Source organism: Musa acuminata, chromosome BXJ3-8 (genome assembly GCF_036884655.1).
Source record: "Musa acuminata AAA Group cultivar baxijiao chromosome BXJ3-8, Cavendish_Baxijiao_AAA, whole genome shotgun sequence".
NCBI classification, from domain to species: domain Eukaryota; kingdom Viridiplantae; phylum Streptophyta; class Magnoliopsida; order Zingiberales; family Musaceae; genus Musa; species Musa acuminata.
In genome coordinates this window covers 96,289-113,931 of record NC_088356.1, presented here as the reverse complement: position 1 = coordinate 113,931, position 17,643 = coordinate 96,289, and the positions used below count along the sequence as shown (strand labels likewise).

At 42.7% G+C, this 17,643-nt stretch overlaps 1 pseudogene; it reads right to left on the bottom strand.

The window, feature by feature from the left end:
• Positions 1 to 675: 675 nt before the first annotated feature.
• LOC135645660 (DEAD-box ATP-dependent RNA helicase 57-like) overlaps positions 676 to 17,643 on the bottom strand; it is a 74,374-nt pseudogene continuing 57,406 nt past the window's right edge.

Here is a 17,643-nt window from a genome sequence, read left to right as displayed (position 1 = left end):
TATGTGTTGTGTGTAGTGTGTATTGTTTATGAGTTGTGTGTATGTGTCGTGTATGTTATGTGTGTGTATGTGTATTGTATGGTGTCTTTGTGTGTTGTTTATTGTGTATGTGAGTTGTTATGAGTTGTGTGTGTATGTGTATTATATGTTGTGTATGTTATGTGTGTGTGTGTATTGTGTATGTTATGTGTGTGTGTGTGTATTGTGTGTTGTGTGTATGTGTGTGTGTGTATTGTGTATGTTATGTGTGTGTGTATTGTCAGTGTTATGAGTTGTGTGTGTATGTGTGCATGTGTATTATGTATGTTAAGAGTTGTGTGTATGTGTGTGTGTTATGTATGCTATGTGTGTTGTGTGTAATGTGTGTTATTATGAGTTGTGTTTGTATACATTGTGTATATTATATGTGTGAAGTGTGTGTTGTTATGAGTTGTATGTGTATGTATGTGTTGTTTGCAGTATGTGTTGTGTGTATATGTGTATTGTGCATGTGTTTTTTATTGTGTATATGTTATGTGTGTAGGTATTGTGTGTTTTGTGTGATTGCTGCGATCTTTTTGTCATAGATTATAGATCTATAGTGCAACTTTTTTTCTATGTTATGAGGTGTTTTACAAAGGGCTTTCGATGTGTTAGCACAAAAGAGGAAGAAAGGGCAACAACTGTTGCTACCCCTTAGATTGGCAAAAGGCTGCTTGCAGCCTTGGCTGAGAGCCCTTCTTGCTGCTCTAAGCTTGGCTAAAAGTAGCAAGAATGAGAGCAACAAGACTGCTCTCAACCTGCTACATGGCAACCCTTGCCTAGCTACAAGGGGCACCCCTGCTGGCCAAGGTTTCTTGGCCTCAAGGGTTACCCTAGTGGCCAGGACTCTTGGTTGCATGGGCAAGCAAACCCTGGTTGTGCAAGTACACCCTATAGCTAGTGTTTCTTGGCTGTAGAGGTAACCGTGGGGGCTAGGGAATCCTAGCCGCCCAAACCTGGCCGCGTGGGGCACCCTATTGTAGGGTACCCCAAAAGGTAGAAAAGTAATTAATTAAATAATTTAATAATAATAATAATAACAATAATAATAATAATAATAATAATAATAATAATAATTATTATTATTATTATTATTATTATTATTATTATCTAGTAGTCCTACATGATAATGATGTGTACGTGATGTATGATGTAGATGGATGATCATTAACCATATGATGTGTGTATACATGTGATGTGATTATTATTATTATTGGAGCTTGTGAGCCTCCAATTTTTTTCTCATTTATTGTTGGGCCTACGTGCCTATGATTAAGTTGTAATAATATGAGGAGACACGACGGGAGTGTAGAGGCGATAGCGAAACCCACGAGACCGAGACGGATGATCACAGGGCATGGAGATGCCTATGCAACCGACGAGAACGAGATGGATGATCATAGGACATAGAGATATGCCGCTGCACACATAGATCTTGATATGAGTGATTAGGCCCATTGGCTCGGGCTTGATCATATTAGGATGTTGTCCATGATCATCTGGTGTGATTGCTGACACACCTACTATATATATATATATATATATATATATATATATATATATATATATATATATATATATATATATATATATATATATATATATATATATATATATATATATATATATATATATATATATATATATATTTGCATGCAACGTAGATATATATTAAATATGTATGTGTATGACACGCCATAGGAGACAAAATTAAAATCTCCTCTTTCGATAATATTAAGTCGGTAAACGTAAGACAATTAGATTGACCCACGTGACCTTCCATCATTATAGGTAGGAATCGATTCCTAACGTAGGTTGAGTTGGTCGAGTCCCTCGAGACTCACCTATATCGCGATTCGCTATCTTGCCTACGACATAGAGATGTCACTGGTGACCTAAGGATATGGTATGCTTGGTCGAGTCTCTCAAGATTACGTTAAGACGCTGATTAGATCCCGATCCCCATTAGAGATCCGTCGAGGATCTTTGATTCATATACCGAAGGGAGTTATGTTAGTTTGTTAGAAAATATTACAGATATACTTAAATTGTGCAAGACACGAACTAACAGATCAGATTTCAAATACAAGCCCAACATTACACTGGATACTACATATGTTCTTGCTTATTCTATAATAATGCTAAACGCTGATGCACACAATAGCATGGTGAAAGATAAGGTTTGTTACTGAAGGAAGCTACGAGCTCTTGCTAGGTTGTTGGACTCCTCCATTGACAATAGAGAGGAAGTCTCGATTCGTTGCGTCTATGATTGAGGCAACAATAGAAAGCATCGACGATGGAGGCAGAAGCAACGCTAGGATTGGTTCGAGGTCATGTGAGTGTGAAGAGTGGCTTTTAAGGGTAAGAAAAAGGGTTATTAAACTAGGTGCTCGCACGAAGCCTGGGTTTGAGTAAGCGCCTAAGCGGTGCCTCATTGAAGCACACCGCCTGGTCTACACATGAGACGCTCGAGCGCCTATTTAAATCATTACTTTTCTTCCTTCTGTTACACTTCTTGGCTCAATGTCTTTACTATTCTCTTGATCTCTACAATTTTTTTCCTCTGCTGCAGCTATTAATTAAATGGCAGCTTATAAAATGATGTCAATTTTGAAGAGATCCTTAACTAAGATCAGGGCAACCTAGGACCACAAACTTGCACTAATTTTGTCATCCGTCAATCTGGTTAATCTTTATGGAATTCCTTTCTCTTTTCCCTATTATTGGTCTTCAATATTCACTTTTACAAGAGAATATTTTATTTTATTTTTCCTAATTGAAATTTGTGATTTTTTTTCTTGGACTTGATCTGGTTAAGCTGTATGATTATGAAGATAATCATATTAACTCAAAACATGATCTTAATAATCTATGAAGTTATGAAGGACATATAAACATTTTTATCAGTGAATAGATTGAAATCCAACCTCGGGAAGGATGGGAGAAATGAACCTGATGCTTTAGAACATACTACAGCATTTCTTTTACTAGGTACTGTCATCGGGAATGGTTGATATCGAGTCTCTCTGTGGTCGGTGCTTTGTTTTACTAGGCAAAGCTAGAATCCAGGAAGGAACCTCACAGCCAGATGCTGCCATCAAATTGACTATGTTCCTCAGAAAAGGCTTATCCTCTTCGATGAAGAATGTTACAGCTTAGAACAATAGGAGAAACTAGGCAGAAGATCACAAGGCATAAGATTGGGAAAAGAAGAGCTTTAGAATCTGGATAGACAAATTTTAGAAAAGCATAAGATTAGGAAAAGAAAAGCTTTAGAATATGGAAAGACGATCACAAGGAATGAAGCCTGAGTGTGCATCTGCATAAAGATCATTAACAGTAGAAACTAGGCAGAAGATGGAAAAGTTGAATTTTGGGCATGGTACTATTGTTTTAAGGTTCATAAACATCTCATCCAATCATGAATTCATATTTGCTTATTGGTAAGACTTAACTTTATTCATCTGTTTATTCTCAGCAAGATGATGACATCCAATCCTAATCCAAAGTTCTGAATAGGCATTGCCTTCTGTATTAGGATGCATTCCCAACATGAGTTTGCATGACCTGATATGCTAGTCCCAAACCTTATCTCTACCATTGACCCTCTCCCTCTCTCTGCAGGATGTTTGATTATTACTGTTTGAGAAATAGAGAGTGCTCAATGTTTTAAAAATTGTTAAATAAATCTAAATTGCTACTAATAACAATATTATTAGGGAGCCTCGAACTACCGTTTAAACAATTTCAATTGTATTAGTGCACTACACTGACATATTTATATTCATAATATAGAAAGGATATCCATCATTAAAAAGGAATAAGATATCATGCCTGTTCTGCTTGACAGACAGGCATATTTGATTAATCATGTGAATTTAATGTGCTAGAAATATAAAGATATCAGTTGTACCTCTGAAAAGCTTTGACGAATAGCAAGCAAAATTCCCTTTTTCACTACCGGCAAAAACAGGCTTTTGCTTAATCATCTCGGAGGCAGAATTTCTGTCAAAAGTTGTTCTGTTAGAGATGTATCATCTGAATAAGAAACTGGGAAGTTCATAGTGTAAATACGATTCTACATGCATACTTTCTACCAATGATGATTCGAACTGCATCAACCATAACTGTACTTGCAAGTTTTTCAACAGGAAAACTCACACTGAACAGTGTAGCACTACAGTAGTTTTTGAACAGGCTTTGACCACAGAATCAATTTGTTCTACAAAACCTAGCTCAAAAAGCTTATCAGCTTCATCCAAGACAAGATATTTAACCCTGCACAGAGCAAATACTAAATGAGATATGCATGACCATTAATAAAAGTTATTGCACTTTATACACCACTTCTTACATAAAAAATGCTGAATGCTATGGATACAAAGTCAATATGACAACATATTTATGTGTTAATAATATCTATAATACTTCAATGCAAGGAGTTTAATTTCGAATGATATCGCTCGGTATGGGCAGTACGTACCGATCCACCGGTAGATTGGTACACGGATCGTCCGCTATCGGGTGGTAGCATCGATTAGGGCTATTTCCGTCCTATTACCATACGAAATCGATCGGTGATGGTCGATTTCGACCGTCGTCGCCCGCTATCGGGCGGTATTAGCTGAGGGAGAAGAAAAGGGAGAACTTGGAAATCCGACACCGCTCTCCCTCGACGATCTCGATCTGTCATCGTCCTGTTATGAACGGTCGTCGCACACCCACAACAACTCCATTCAATGAACCGTTCATCGCCCTCGTCTACATGTACAACTGCTTAACAGCATGTTTTGGCCTGGTTTTAAGTTCGTTTGCTTGTAAAAATGTAAGTTCGAACAAGTTGCAACGCTATAGTGCGACAGCTTACCGAACCGTGCAAAATAGCCCCAAAACAGCTCTGCTTTCGCGTGCCATAGGTTGTTTTCTGCAGCTTACCGCCGCATGCGAAACGTCAGCCGTCTCAACACCCTAAAACGACCCGGGTGGCACCATGGGGGATGGGGCTTCGGTATAGTGTCGAGCGTTGAACAATATTTCACAAGTTCGCACGTTACCTTGACGGGAACTTGTTGTCGCGCCCGACACCCGGTGAGCAGCTGTTTGTGGACTTGCAGCTATTTGTCAACCCTCTAAAGTCTTTGTTTTCCTCCTCCCCCTCTTTTCTCTTGTGGACGCAAGGTGCTCGCTGAATTTCTTGTAAAGCTTCCCCTTTTTGCGAGACATCGGGACTTGTCCGTCGCTCATTCTTTGAACTAATCAACTTTCTCTTTTACAGATCCTTCAAGACCTGCGAGAGGTTGCAAGTAGGCTGATCTTTGCGGACGTAAATCGCAAGGGCGAAGCGCGACTTAGGCAACGCAAGCTAAGTTCGCATCTTTGCCGTAAGGGTGCCTCATGACTTAGGCAATTCCAGCTAAGTCCGTGACATTGTAGTATCAGAGCGGGCAACCACTTTGAGTGAGCAGCGAAGAAACTTCGTAACTTTGCCATGGCAAAGCATCGTGGCGAATCAAGCAAGACGGGGCAAGCCGGACCCTTGCCCCAAGCAGCCACAGGTGGGCTGCAAGTGCACACTCACTCTCATGCTGTTGGAGGCGCTCAGGAGGAGCGCGACAGCGAACATGATGAGCGAGAAGTTGGCTGTTCTCTGCGAGCGGAGGAGGCGCAATCTGGAACGCTAACCGGGAAAAAGAGTCATAAGGAGAGACTTACAACGGCGGAAACCCGCTTCGATGTTTTTGAAGCGAGCTTGGAGGAACTCTACCATAGCCAACGAAGGCTTATTGGGGTAGAAAGCTCGCAAGAAGAAGTGGAGTCCAGGATCGACAAGGTTAAGGCCCTATTCGACCGATTGTCAGATGCACCAAAGACTTCGTGCAACATCGGAAGTTGTGGCGGAACTCACTTAAATGGTGACCATGCTCACAAGAGCACTAAATACGGGAGGAAGCAATACCCACGTTGCGCCGCCACAAAACTTGAGGGCACCCGAGCCTCATGGTTATGGAGGGGCCAGTGATGCTAAAGAGCTCGAGAATTTCCTGTTCGACATGGAACAATACTTTCGAGCTACGAGGCCTGATTCTAAAGAAATCAAAGTTTCTATAGCAACAATGTATTTGAACGGAGATGCAAAACTTTGGGGCGAACCCATTGGGAGGAGATCCAATAGGGTCGGTGTCAAGTTGACACATGAGAGGACTTGAAGCGGGAATTGAGAACTTAGTTCCTACCGGAGAACACAGAGTTCGTCGCAAGAAGGAAGTTGAGATAGCTCCGCCAGAGTACTTCCATTTGAGACTACGTGAAGTAATTTTCTGCACTAATGCTGGACATATAGGACATGTCCGAGAAGGATAAGCTGTTCAGCTTCCTCAATGGTTTGAAGCTATGGGCTCAACAAGAACTACATCGAAGGAATGTCGCCGATGTGATCGGGGCAATTGCTGCCGTAGAAAGGCTTACCGACTTTGTTTTCTCTGAAGACCCGGGAAAAAGGAAACAATCTTCAGGCAATCGCCCTCCAAAATATTCTCGAGGGAAGGAGCTCGGGGGCGAATAAAGGAAGAAGAGTTCCTACAAAGGGCCAAGTCTGAAAGGCAAAGCCCCAAAACCTGGCGGATGCTTCTTGTGCGGAGGGTCGTATATGGTAAGGGAGTGCCCACAAAAACAGGCACTCAATGATTTAACATCTTCTATCCACCCCCCCAAATCGGACAAGGGCAAGGCTGTCGCTCTTAGTTCGAGTAGTTTTGAATCCAGTAGCGATAATGAGGAGTCGCAGAGAGCCGGATGGGAGCAATGCGTTTGTTGAACGCCATACAGGGCCAAGTGGGGGAGAACATGAAGACAAGGCTACAAAAAGCAGGAAGTGGTGAGCTTATATACGTAGACATCAAGCTCAATGGCCAAACAACTCATGCAATGGTGGACACAGGCACCGCCCACAACTTTATCGTCGATCGAGAAGCAAAGCGACTTGGGCTGATCTTGGAGAAGAGTCCAAGTCGAATGAAGGCGGTGAACTCGGAGGCCAAGCAAATCTCCGGGTTGGCAAAGGGAGTTCCCATCAAGATCGGAACATGGAGCGGGAGCACAAACATGATGGCGGTGCCACTGGATAACTTCCAAGTGATTCTTGGAATAGAATTTATGCACGCGACGAAGTTGGTGCCAATGCCATTCCTTAACTCCCTTTGTGTGATGGGAGATAACGACCCCTATGTGGTTCCTGTCTCTCGGAGAGGAGCCTGGGAACCCCAACATATATTTGCATTACAACTAAAGAAAGGGGTGCGAAAAGGTGAATTAACATTCGTGGCTGCTATGAAGCTGGAGCCACTCGACGAGAAGGCCATTCATAAACCTGCTGTGGTGGGAACGTCCTGAAAGAGTTCACGACGTTATGCCACCCGAGTTGCCGAAGACTCTTCCGCCACACAGAGGCATGGATCACAACATCGAGTTAGAGTCGGGAGTGAAGCCTCTAGCGAGACCACCCTACCGTATGCCCCCACCAGAGTTGGCAGAACTTAGAAAGTAGTTAGGTGAACTGCTAAGTGGTGGTCTCATCCGCAGTTCTCTTCCAGAAGAAACAAGATGGGAGCCTCTGACTATGCGTCGATTACCGAGCCCTCAACAAAGTGACGGTAAAGAACAAGTATCCCATCCCGCTCATCGCGGACTTGTTCGACCAGTTGGGCAAAGCCAAGTATTTATTAAAACTCGACCTTTGGTCAGGGTATTGGTAGGTGCGCATGTTGAAGGCGACGAAGCGAAGACTACCTGCGTGACCATGTATGGAGCTTTTGAGTTCTTGGTGATGCCTGTCGGCTTAACCAACGCTCCGGCCACATTCTGGACTTTCATGAACAAGCTATTCAAGGAGTATTTGGATAAGTTCGTGGTCGTCTACTTAGACGATATTGTCATCTACAGTCAAACGTTCGAGGAGCAAGTCAAGCAACTTCGGACAATCTTCGAGGTTCTCAGGGAGAACACTTTATTTGTGAAAAAGGAGAAATGCTACTTTGCTCAAACAAAGATCTTATTCTCGGGGCATCGAATCAGTTATGGCTCTATTTGGATGAAAAAATCGAAGGTGCAAGCGGTTGTGGAATGGCGAATTCCAAAGAAGGTGCCAAAGTTGAGATCCGTCCTTGGCTTCGTTAACTACTATCGACGCTTCATAGCAGGGTATTCGAAGCATGCAACTCCACTGACGGAGTTGCTAAAGGAGCAGCCTTGGAAGTGGTCCGATAAATGTGAAATTACATTCCAAGATCTGAAGGCTGCTGTGTTGGAAGACTAGTGCTTAAATTGCCAGACTATGGGGAGCCCTTTGAAGTCCATATAGATGCTTCAGACTTCGCTATTGGGGGAGTACTCATGCAGGAGGGTCATTCGGTGGCCTACAAGAGCTGTAAACTCAATGAAATCGAGCAACGGTACCCGGTGCACGAGAAGGAGATGACAGCGGTGATCCACTGTCTACGAGTTTGGCGACACTACCTTCTTGGATCGCGATTTGTACTAAGGACGGACAACATCGCTTTGAGCTATTTCTAAACTCAGAAGAAACTCTCCCCAAAGCAGGCACGATGGTAGGACTTCCTGGCTGAGTTTGATATGGCAATGGAGTATAAGCCCGGAAAGGCGAATGTCGTGGCCGATGCATTGAGTCGAAAAGTGGAGCGTGTGTATGCCATACAATTGGAGGGCAGAGGCCAAGCAAGTCAGTTGCACTCCAACTTCCTTTCCAGGATTAGGGATGGACTATACAGTGATCCCCAAGCAGAAGCCCTGATATAGCTCATTAAAGAAGGCAAGGCACGATGGTTTTGGGTCCAGGAGGGACTCGTTTGCACCAAAGGGAATAGGGTCTATGTTCCTCGAGTAGACAATCTAAGACATGAACTCTTAAGAGAGTGTCACGATTCCCTTTGGGCTGGACACCCAGGCATTCATAGAACCTTAGCTCTCGTGGAGAGGGCCTTCTATTGGCCAAAGATGGAGACTGATGTGGAGGATTATGTTCGAACGTGCCTCACTTGCCAATAAGATAAGGTGGAGCAACGGAAGCCGGTGGGACTTTTAGAACCATTGCCCATACCAAAAAGGTCATGGGAGAGCATTTCCTTGGACTTCATATCAAGCTTGCCCGTAGTAGGGAGACTCGGATCGATACTCATGGTGGTCGATCGATTTTCTAAGTATGCAACTTTCATTGCTGCTCCCCTACACTGTTCAGCAGAGGAGGCGACCAAGCTGATAATGAAGGATATGGTAAAGTATTGGAGAGTTCCGCACAATATCATCAGTGATAGAGACGATCGGTTCCTGGGACGATTCTGGACCGAGCTATTTAAATTGTTGGGGTCGAAGTTATACTTCTTCACAAGCCTCCACCCCTAGACGGATGACTAGACTGAAAGGATAAACTCGCTCTTAGAGCAATATCTTCGGTACTACGTGAGTGTCAACCAACGAGATCGGATGAAGTTGTTGGACATTGCCCAATTCTCCTACAACTTGCAATGGAGCTCTGCGTCCAACAAGAGCCCCTTCGAGATCATTACAGGGCAAAAACCGTCAACTCCTTATACCATGGTAATTGGGTATATTGAGAATAGTCTGTCAACCTACCACTTTGCAAGAGAGTGGCATCGAAATACAGATATTGCGCTGGCTTACTTGGAGAAGGCGACAAAAAGATTGAAGAAGTGGGTAGACTTGGGAAGGCGACTGTTAGGACCATTTTTCTGGGCTTTTGAATAATATTTATTAAGTCTGTTTAGTCCAGTTGTTTATTGAGTCGGTTTGGTTCAGTTAGAGTCAAGTAGAGGTTTATTTAATATTTATTTATTATTAGAGTTCAAGTCCTGATGGACTCTGGGTGGAACTCTATAAACAATTGGACTAAACAGACTCTATAAACAACTGTTGCCACAGCCCCTCGTCGATCGCAGTCGCGCCTCGAGCGCCGTCGCCTTCTAGCCGACCCCACCACCACTACCAGCCACCGTGCGGCGATCGACGCTTGCCTCCCAGCCGCCGCTCCCCCTGGCTCGGGCGAGAACGACCGCCGCCACTCCCCTTTGCTATGCCCCCTTGGTGACTGAAACATGGCAATCCTCCTCTTGTAGCCTGCCACCATCGATTCCAATTTTCCACTGTAGCCTCAACCTCAACAACACCACCGCAGCCGCCGGTTGCCGCAGCCCCTCGTTGCAGCGGTTGCAAAAACAGAGCTTCTTCTGTTGCTGTAGCCCCTCGTCGATCGCAGCCGTGCCTCGAGCGCCGTCGCCTTCCAACCGACCCACCACCGCTGCCAGCCACCGTGCGGCGACCGCCGCTCGCCTCCTAGCCGCCACTCCCCCTGGCTCGGGTGAGAACGAACGCTGCCACTTCCCCTTGTTGCTCCACCCTACTCGAGGGAGAAGGATCGCGACCCATTGCTTCCCGGCCAGCGGACCAACCCCCTCATCACTTCTACCGTTGGCGACGCTGCCCCCAACTGCGCCACCATCGCTGCCTCCGCTGCCCCCAACCGCACAGCCTCAACCCCGTTGCTCGGCGATCGCCCCTTGGGTAGCTGCAACTGCAGCCACATCGACGCAGTTGCCTTCCAACCCCGACGTTCTCACCCCACGCAGCGATAGAAACAGGGCAGCAACTCTTCCTCCAACGCAGTGACTACAGCACTGCCCTCGGCATCCATCTCCTCTGCAACTTCGCATCGACAGTGTTGATGCCCTTGACCGACACCAAAAATAGAAGTTGAGATTTCAGATTTGCAGTCTTACACAATGGCCACTGATAACTCGGTGAAAGCACAAATGGAAGTATTGGAAATCAGAATTGAGAACCGAATGCAAGAAACACTTTCAAAAAGAGCCTACTGGAGAGCCTCAGCAAATTTCAACAAAATGGGGGCTCAAGTTCTACGTTGCACATATATGAAAATATAGGAAAAAGGCCCCAAGATTGTGACACAAATTACTCACACATGAAGATGGAATTTCCAAGATGGAAAGATGGAGATCCGACCAATTGGATCTCTAAGGCAGAAAATTTTTTCCGTTTTCACAGAGCCCTAGAAGAATCCAAGGTAGAAGTGGCCTCAATCCAGCTCGAGGGAGATGCACTCCAGTGGTACGATTGGTAGAAACTTTCCACGGAGTTCCTTCGTGGGAGCAGTTCAAAAGAGGGCTTCTTGTTCGCTTTGGCCCATCCGAATATGAGAATGTTGATTGCTAGCTCGCTAAAATTCATCAAACTTCTACAGTGTTAGAATATCAGAGTAGGTTTGAGAGATTGTCAAATCAAGCTAGAGATTGGTCGGACCAACAACTTCTGGATACATTTATTGAAGGGTTTATTCCAAAGATCCGGTGTGAAGTTAAGGCTCGTTAACCCCGTACTATGATAGCTGTGATCTCATTTGCAAATCTACATGAGAAAAAAATTAGCAAGGAAAGATCAACAAGGGGTTTGTATTATGATGAAAAATGATGTATGGAGCACCGATGTAAACAAGGGCAACTTCTGATGATTGAACCAATTGGAGAGGAACCGAAAGCTAAGAATGTGGACTCCGATCATGAAGGTATAAATTCTAATGAAGATGTTGGACCTACCATACATACAATGCATGCATTAGCCGACTACTCTAACTCGCAAACTATGGAAGTTGGCGAAACTCTGGAACATCAGCCTATTATAGTTTTGATTGATACTGGTAGCACTAACAATTTTATGGACAGTGAGACTGTTGACCGATTGGCCCACCACATTGAAGACTATGACAGATTCGAAGTAAAGATCGTTGATGGATGGATTTTCACTTGTGATAGCAAAGGTTCAAACATAAAATTGATTATACAGGGCCAGAAGTTTCATGCAATGATTACTACACTAAAAGACCGACCCGTTGCTTACACTATCAAAAAGTGGAGACCATACTTACTTGATCAACGGGTTGTGATGCGTTGCAGATAGTCTATGGCTAGTGCTGAAAGAGAAGCTCCCCGAGATTGATGCTGCTTAGCCTTGAGGACAAGGCTGATTTGAAGAGAGAGGAACTATTAGGACCCTTTTTCTGGGCTTTTGAATAATATTTATTAAGTCTGTTTAGTCCAATTGTTTATTTAGTCGGTTTGGTTCAGAGTCAAGTAGAGGTTTATTTAATATTTATTTATTATTAGAGTTCAAGTCCTGATGGACTCTGGGTGGAACTCTATAAATAGGGATGTAACTGCTTCTTTTCAGTTATCTATGAAAAATACTATTCTGTCTTTTGACAAACTCTAGGAGGCCGATCCCCTCGAAGCGATCAAGGAGGCCGATCCCCTCGAAGTGATCATCCCTTTCTCTTTTCTTTTTTACGATAAGACTTTAGGGTCTTATCATTTGGTATCAACGCGACGATAAGGCCTTTAGGGTCTTATCAGCGACCACAAGAGTTCAAGATCGGCGATTTGGTGTTGGTCAAGCTCCAACCCGCATCACTCCAATTCTTTAGGAACAAAGTAAATAAAGGATTGGTGCGCAAGTATGAAGGGCCCTTCCCAATTATCAGTAGGGTGGGCAATGTCTCCTACAAGTTGCAGCTACCGACGTGGTTCAAAATTCATAATGTTCTTTACGCCAACAACTTGAAAGCCTACCACTCGGATCCGCAAGATGCTTCCCGAAGTGTTCCAACTTGGCTACCCCCCACCACAGCCTCCTACGAGAAGTGAGTTGAAACCATTTTAGCGAATCGCAAGATAAAGCTACCCATTGGAGCTAAGCATATTGTGTACTTAGTGAAGTGGTGAAAACTTCCCCGAACTAAAGCCAGTTGGGAGACTGAAGATGCCCTATGACATGAAGAAGCAATCATCAACTATTAACAAGCATCGACGAGGGCGTCGACAGTTTGAGTGGGGGAGAATGTCATGAACGATCGTCGCGCACCGCAATAACTCCGTTCAACGAACTGTTTGTCGCTCTCGTCTATATGTACAGCTGCTTGGCATCATGTTTTAGCTTGGTTTTAAGTCCGTTTGCTTGTAAAAATGTTAGTTCGAATAAGTTGCAGCGCTACAGTGTGACCATTCACCGAATCGAGCAAAACATCCCCAAAACAGCTCAAAACAACTCCATTTTCGTGTGTCATGGGCTGTTTTCTGTAGCCCGTTGCCACACGTGAAATGTAAGTCATCTCAGGACCTTGGAACCACCTGGGTGGCACCATGGGGGATGGAGCTTCGGTATAGTGTCGGGCGTTGAACAATCTTTCGCAAGTTCGCATGTTATCTTGACGGGAACTTGTTGTCGCACTCGGCACCCAGTGAGCAATTGTTTGTGGACTTGCAGCTATTCGTTCAACCCTCTAAAGTCCTTGTTTTCCTCCTCTCCCTCTTTTCTCTTGTGCACGCAAGGTGCTCGCTGAATTTCTTGTAAAGCTTTCCCTTTTCACGAGACGTCGGGACTTGTCTGTCGCTCGTTCTTCGAACTAATCAACTTTCTCTTTTACAGGTCCTTCGGGACCTACGAAAGGTTGCAAGTGGGCTGATCTTTACGGATGCAAATTGCAAGGGCAAAGCGCGACTTAGGCAATACAAGCTAAGTTCGCGTCTTTGTCGCAAGGGTGCCTCACGATTTAGGCAAAATAAGCTAAGTTCGCGTCTTTGCCGTAAGGGTGCCTCACGACTTAGGCAAGTACAACTAAGTCCGTGATAATCCTCTTTCGTCGGATGCTACAGATGAAATGTCGCCTTCTCGTTTGAGGCGACAAGGCATCGGCATCGTCGGTGACTTCTCATCTGCGCAGGGAGAAGAAACCGAGCAGAAGAAACGAGGCGACGTCGCCTTGATGACGTCACCCTATTTTCGCGGGGAGAAGAAACCTGGCGACGAAATGAGGCGACGTTTCTTCTCCCCATGCGAGTAGAAGAAACGAGGCGACGTCGCCCTTTTTTTTTATTTTTTTATTATATATATGTATATATATATATATATACACCGAGTGATACGCTAGAACGTATCGCTCGTTATACTCGTATCGTATCGAGCTAAGCTCGATACTCTATGATATGAAATTACGAACTTTGCTTTCATGTGTCTTCTCTAATCCCTGTAAGATAAGGACTTCACAAACTCGAATTTGCATATTGTGATTAAAAAAGAAATGGTCTAAATTCCTGTATTTTGTATAGAGATAATAAATCAGTTGTGATTGCTATTCTGAAAAAACACCATTTTCCTGCTCCAATCCCACGTTCTAACATCCTGCACCTGTCCAAGTTTTCTAGTAAACAGAGTTGGCTGATTTTAACAACATTCAATAGAGATCTTAATGCATTTATACATGCTATTGTATTCTCACAACAGTCCTATTCAACTACTCTAACCTCCCAATACATTTTCTTTTAACCAAGCATAAAGTAAAACACTATTTGCTATGACTACCAGCTAATTTTGTACCACATCAGCTCAATTCTAGCATGAAACAGAGAAGCATAATTCTGCTTCCTATGCATATAAGTGCATCCATGGCATATATACTGGTGCATGCTACCACATGGTGGCATGAGCATGGTTGATGCATGCTAACAGAACACCATAAAGGTCACTGGCATGGCGGTAGGCCTACATCATGTAAGCAAATAAAACAGAGAAAGAATAATTGATATACAGACAAATGGGAAGCCATTAAGAATAAACAGATAAGAATATCCTCATCTTCAAAGAGGTGTTTGTTGCCATGATGACAAAAAACATATAATTACATTAATATTTCTCACCAACAAAATCTGGTTGTGATCTGAGCTTCATAATCAATTTTAATAGGCCCAGAAGAAGAGCAGACTCCGATTTATGTGATTTGAAACACAACAAACCTAGAGATCTATGCATATCTTTTATGTTCCAATTTTTGATATTTGCTAGTTCATAGCATAAAAAAGTGCGGAATGAATTTACTATAAACAGGACATACAAAGTTTTTTTAGTTCATACCGACTCAAGTCAAGCTTCCTTTTGCAAATAGCAAAGTCCAACCGGAGAGGAGTGGATATGATTATATCACGGCAATTTTTCAAAATCACCAAATCTGTAGAGCTCCTTAGTCATTAACTGGATGTAAAATTTCCTCCCCGTAATTCTCTAGTTGGGCAGAGAACAACAGCTTGGACACTATTCTTTAACCCTGGCTAATAACAGTAAGGAAAACTTAAACTAATGCAAAGTAAAAGACTGACAAGATGGTAGTCCATGTATAATAATGATACCTTAATCTTCATGAGCATTGGACATAAAAATGCCAATGTCTTGCCAGAACCAGTTGCTGCACATGCAAAGCAGTCCCTCTTCTGAAATATGTAAAACCATGATATGTTAGTCCTGAACTATTCAGATAATGATAATATTGTAACAGCTTAGAGAAATTAGTTCAGCAGTAAAAGAGTAAATTTTCTAAAGTTCAATAAAAGATAGACATAGAGAGAGAATGGGGGAAGGAAAGACAGAGAAGCAAAATTTAAGGCATACAGAAAGGAGTACTGGAATAGCCTGCCTCTGAATAGGTGTAGGCTCTCGAAAACCAAGTTCAGAAAAGTTACGCAAAATATATGGTTTGCAGTTATACCTGCAAACAAAATAAAAAATTCAAGAACTTAGAAATTCGGCAAGAAAACTGCAACTGTATAAAAGGATGAACTAAAAAAGAAACATGCTGGAAATGTGATTTGTTCTATTTGACAACATATAGTCACATAATTATTACTATGAAGTAGTACATTTCAGCGCTATAGGTACCCTTATGTAAGGAATTTACAAGAGCACAAGATACCAAAGACAGAGAAGAGGCCAGATAATCCCCAAAACAATGAAAAATGACAGTATGATATAGCAAGTCCTTGTTATAGATATTATATTGTTCTTATTTATTATTCCTTACAATATTACTTCTATAGGTACAGAAACATCTTGGATAAACACATCAATTATGGAACCCTGTGCAATAAACTCTGGAAGAAAATAAAATGTCAAAATACTGATGATGCAAAAACAAAGAAAAAACATTATTGATTTTGTTTGATCAACCATCTAACACGATGACATTGTCATTCAGCCTCAACTCTGGAGGTTACCAAAATGAAGAATCAATCTCTATCGTCAACTAGCAATAGTGATTAGCAGCAGATGAAACGACATTGTCTGTTTTCTTTGCTTTTTTTGACAGAACTATTAAAGGTAAAACTAAGAACCATTATGTCTCTTTCTTTTGTTTCAAGCTAATAAGATAAAAATTCTACAGTAAGGATGTGAGGATTAAACATCTGAAGACATTGTTCAGTATATTGGTTCAATGGTAGCAAATATTTTATGCAGTAACTGATGGTCATGATAGTCTATGATCATCATGTCTTTAATCCTAAAGAGCTTAAATAAAGGCAGGACAAAAAGATAATGGTTGTGAACCTCCTTAATCAAAGAATAAACAGGAAATGTCGCTGCTGCCTGCATAGCACAAATATAGGACACCACAGAGCTTGCCACATGCGATCAGCTCAAGGTCTGGACATGTATTATGATATTGAGATAATATAAACTAAGGATTTGAATTCAGCCAGTAACATGTTCATACTGGCTGGGCTGCTCAGGGGCATGAGTGCATACAGAATATGCTATGCACTGATGCCACTACATAGGCCAGTATGAGAACGTTCAGCATGTACCATCAAAAAATTTGTGCCAAAAGCCAAGAAACAGTGTGCTGCAAGTTGATCTCTAAACAAGGATTCTCCATATATGGGATCTCACCTTGAGCTTAGCTCTGCAAAACTCTCAAGCGGGGGAAGAACACCATGTCCCGAAATGTGAATTCCATACTTCTTACGCAGAATAGAAGCTTTCTGAAGCAGGAAACAAAAATTTTAAGGTATGAAAACAAAAAAGAATCATTCAACAAAAAATAACAAAACTAGACCAAAATCACCTCAATCTCCTTTTCCACGTCCTTCTTCATCTCAGCAGAAGTAACCTCCAAAGCATTTCTTTCTAGAATAGAGGACAAAGACTCGGAACTCTTGAACACACTGAACCCCTCCACAGCATCTCATACACCAAATCCCAAACAAGATTATGACATGTAAACGAAGCTCGCATCACACAAAAGGTGCGTGTAGGTAAGCCAGAGATGCAACCAGAAGAGTCCTTATCCTTGCGCATTCGCTTCTTCTCCTTCTTGTTCGCCTTCACCTTCAGCAAGGTGTCCGGCGCTGCATCCGCTATGCCCTCAAGATCATCCGGTTCTTTCTTCGGCTGCTGCAACAAAGAACAAAGATTCAAGGATTAAAGTCAATCCAAACAGGGAATTGGTTCATAGACCAGCACAAAATCGGTTGTAATGGTTGTCCAAGTATCTTATATTGCCAACTAAAAGGGCTCTTTAGCAGATGTATAATAGTCTATGTAAAATAGAGTAGAAAGACATCTGTAAACCAAAGAAGAAGGTAGGAACAATATGTCATACCATAGAAGAGGTTTAGGAACATCATTGTCTTGCATAATTACCAAAATTAAAGTTATGGCTTTTGTTCTGACAACAAATAGTGAGAAAATGTCTTC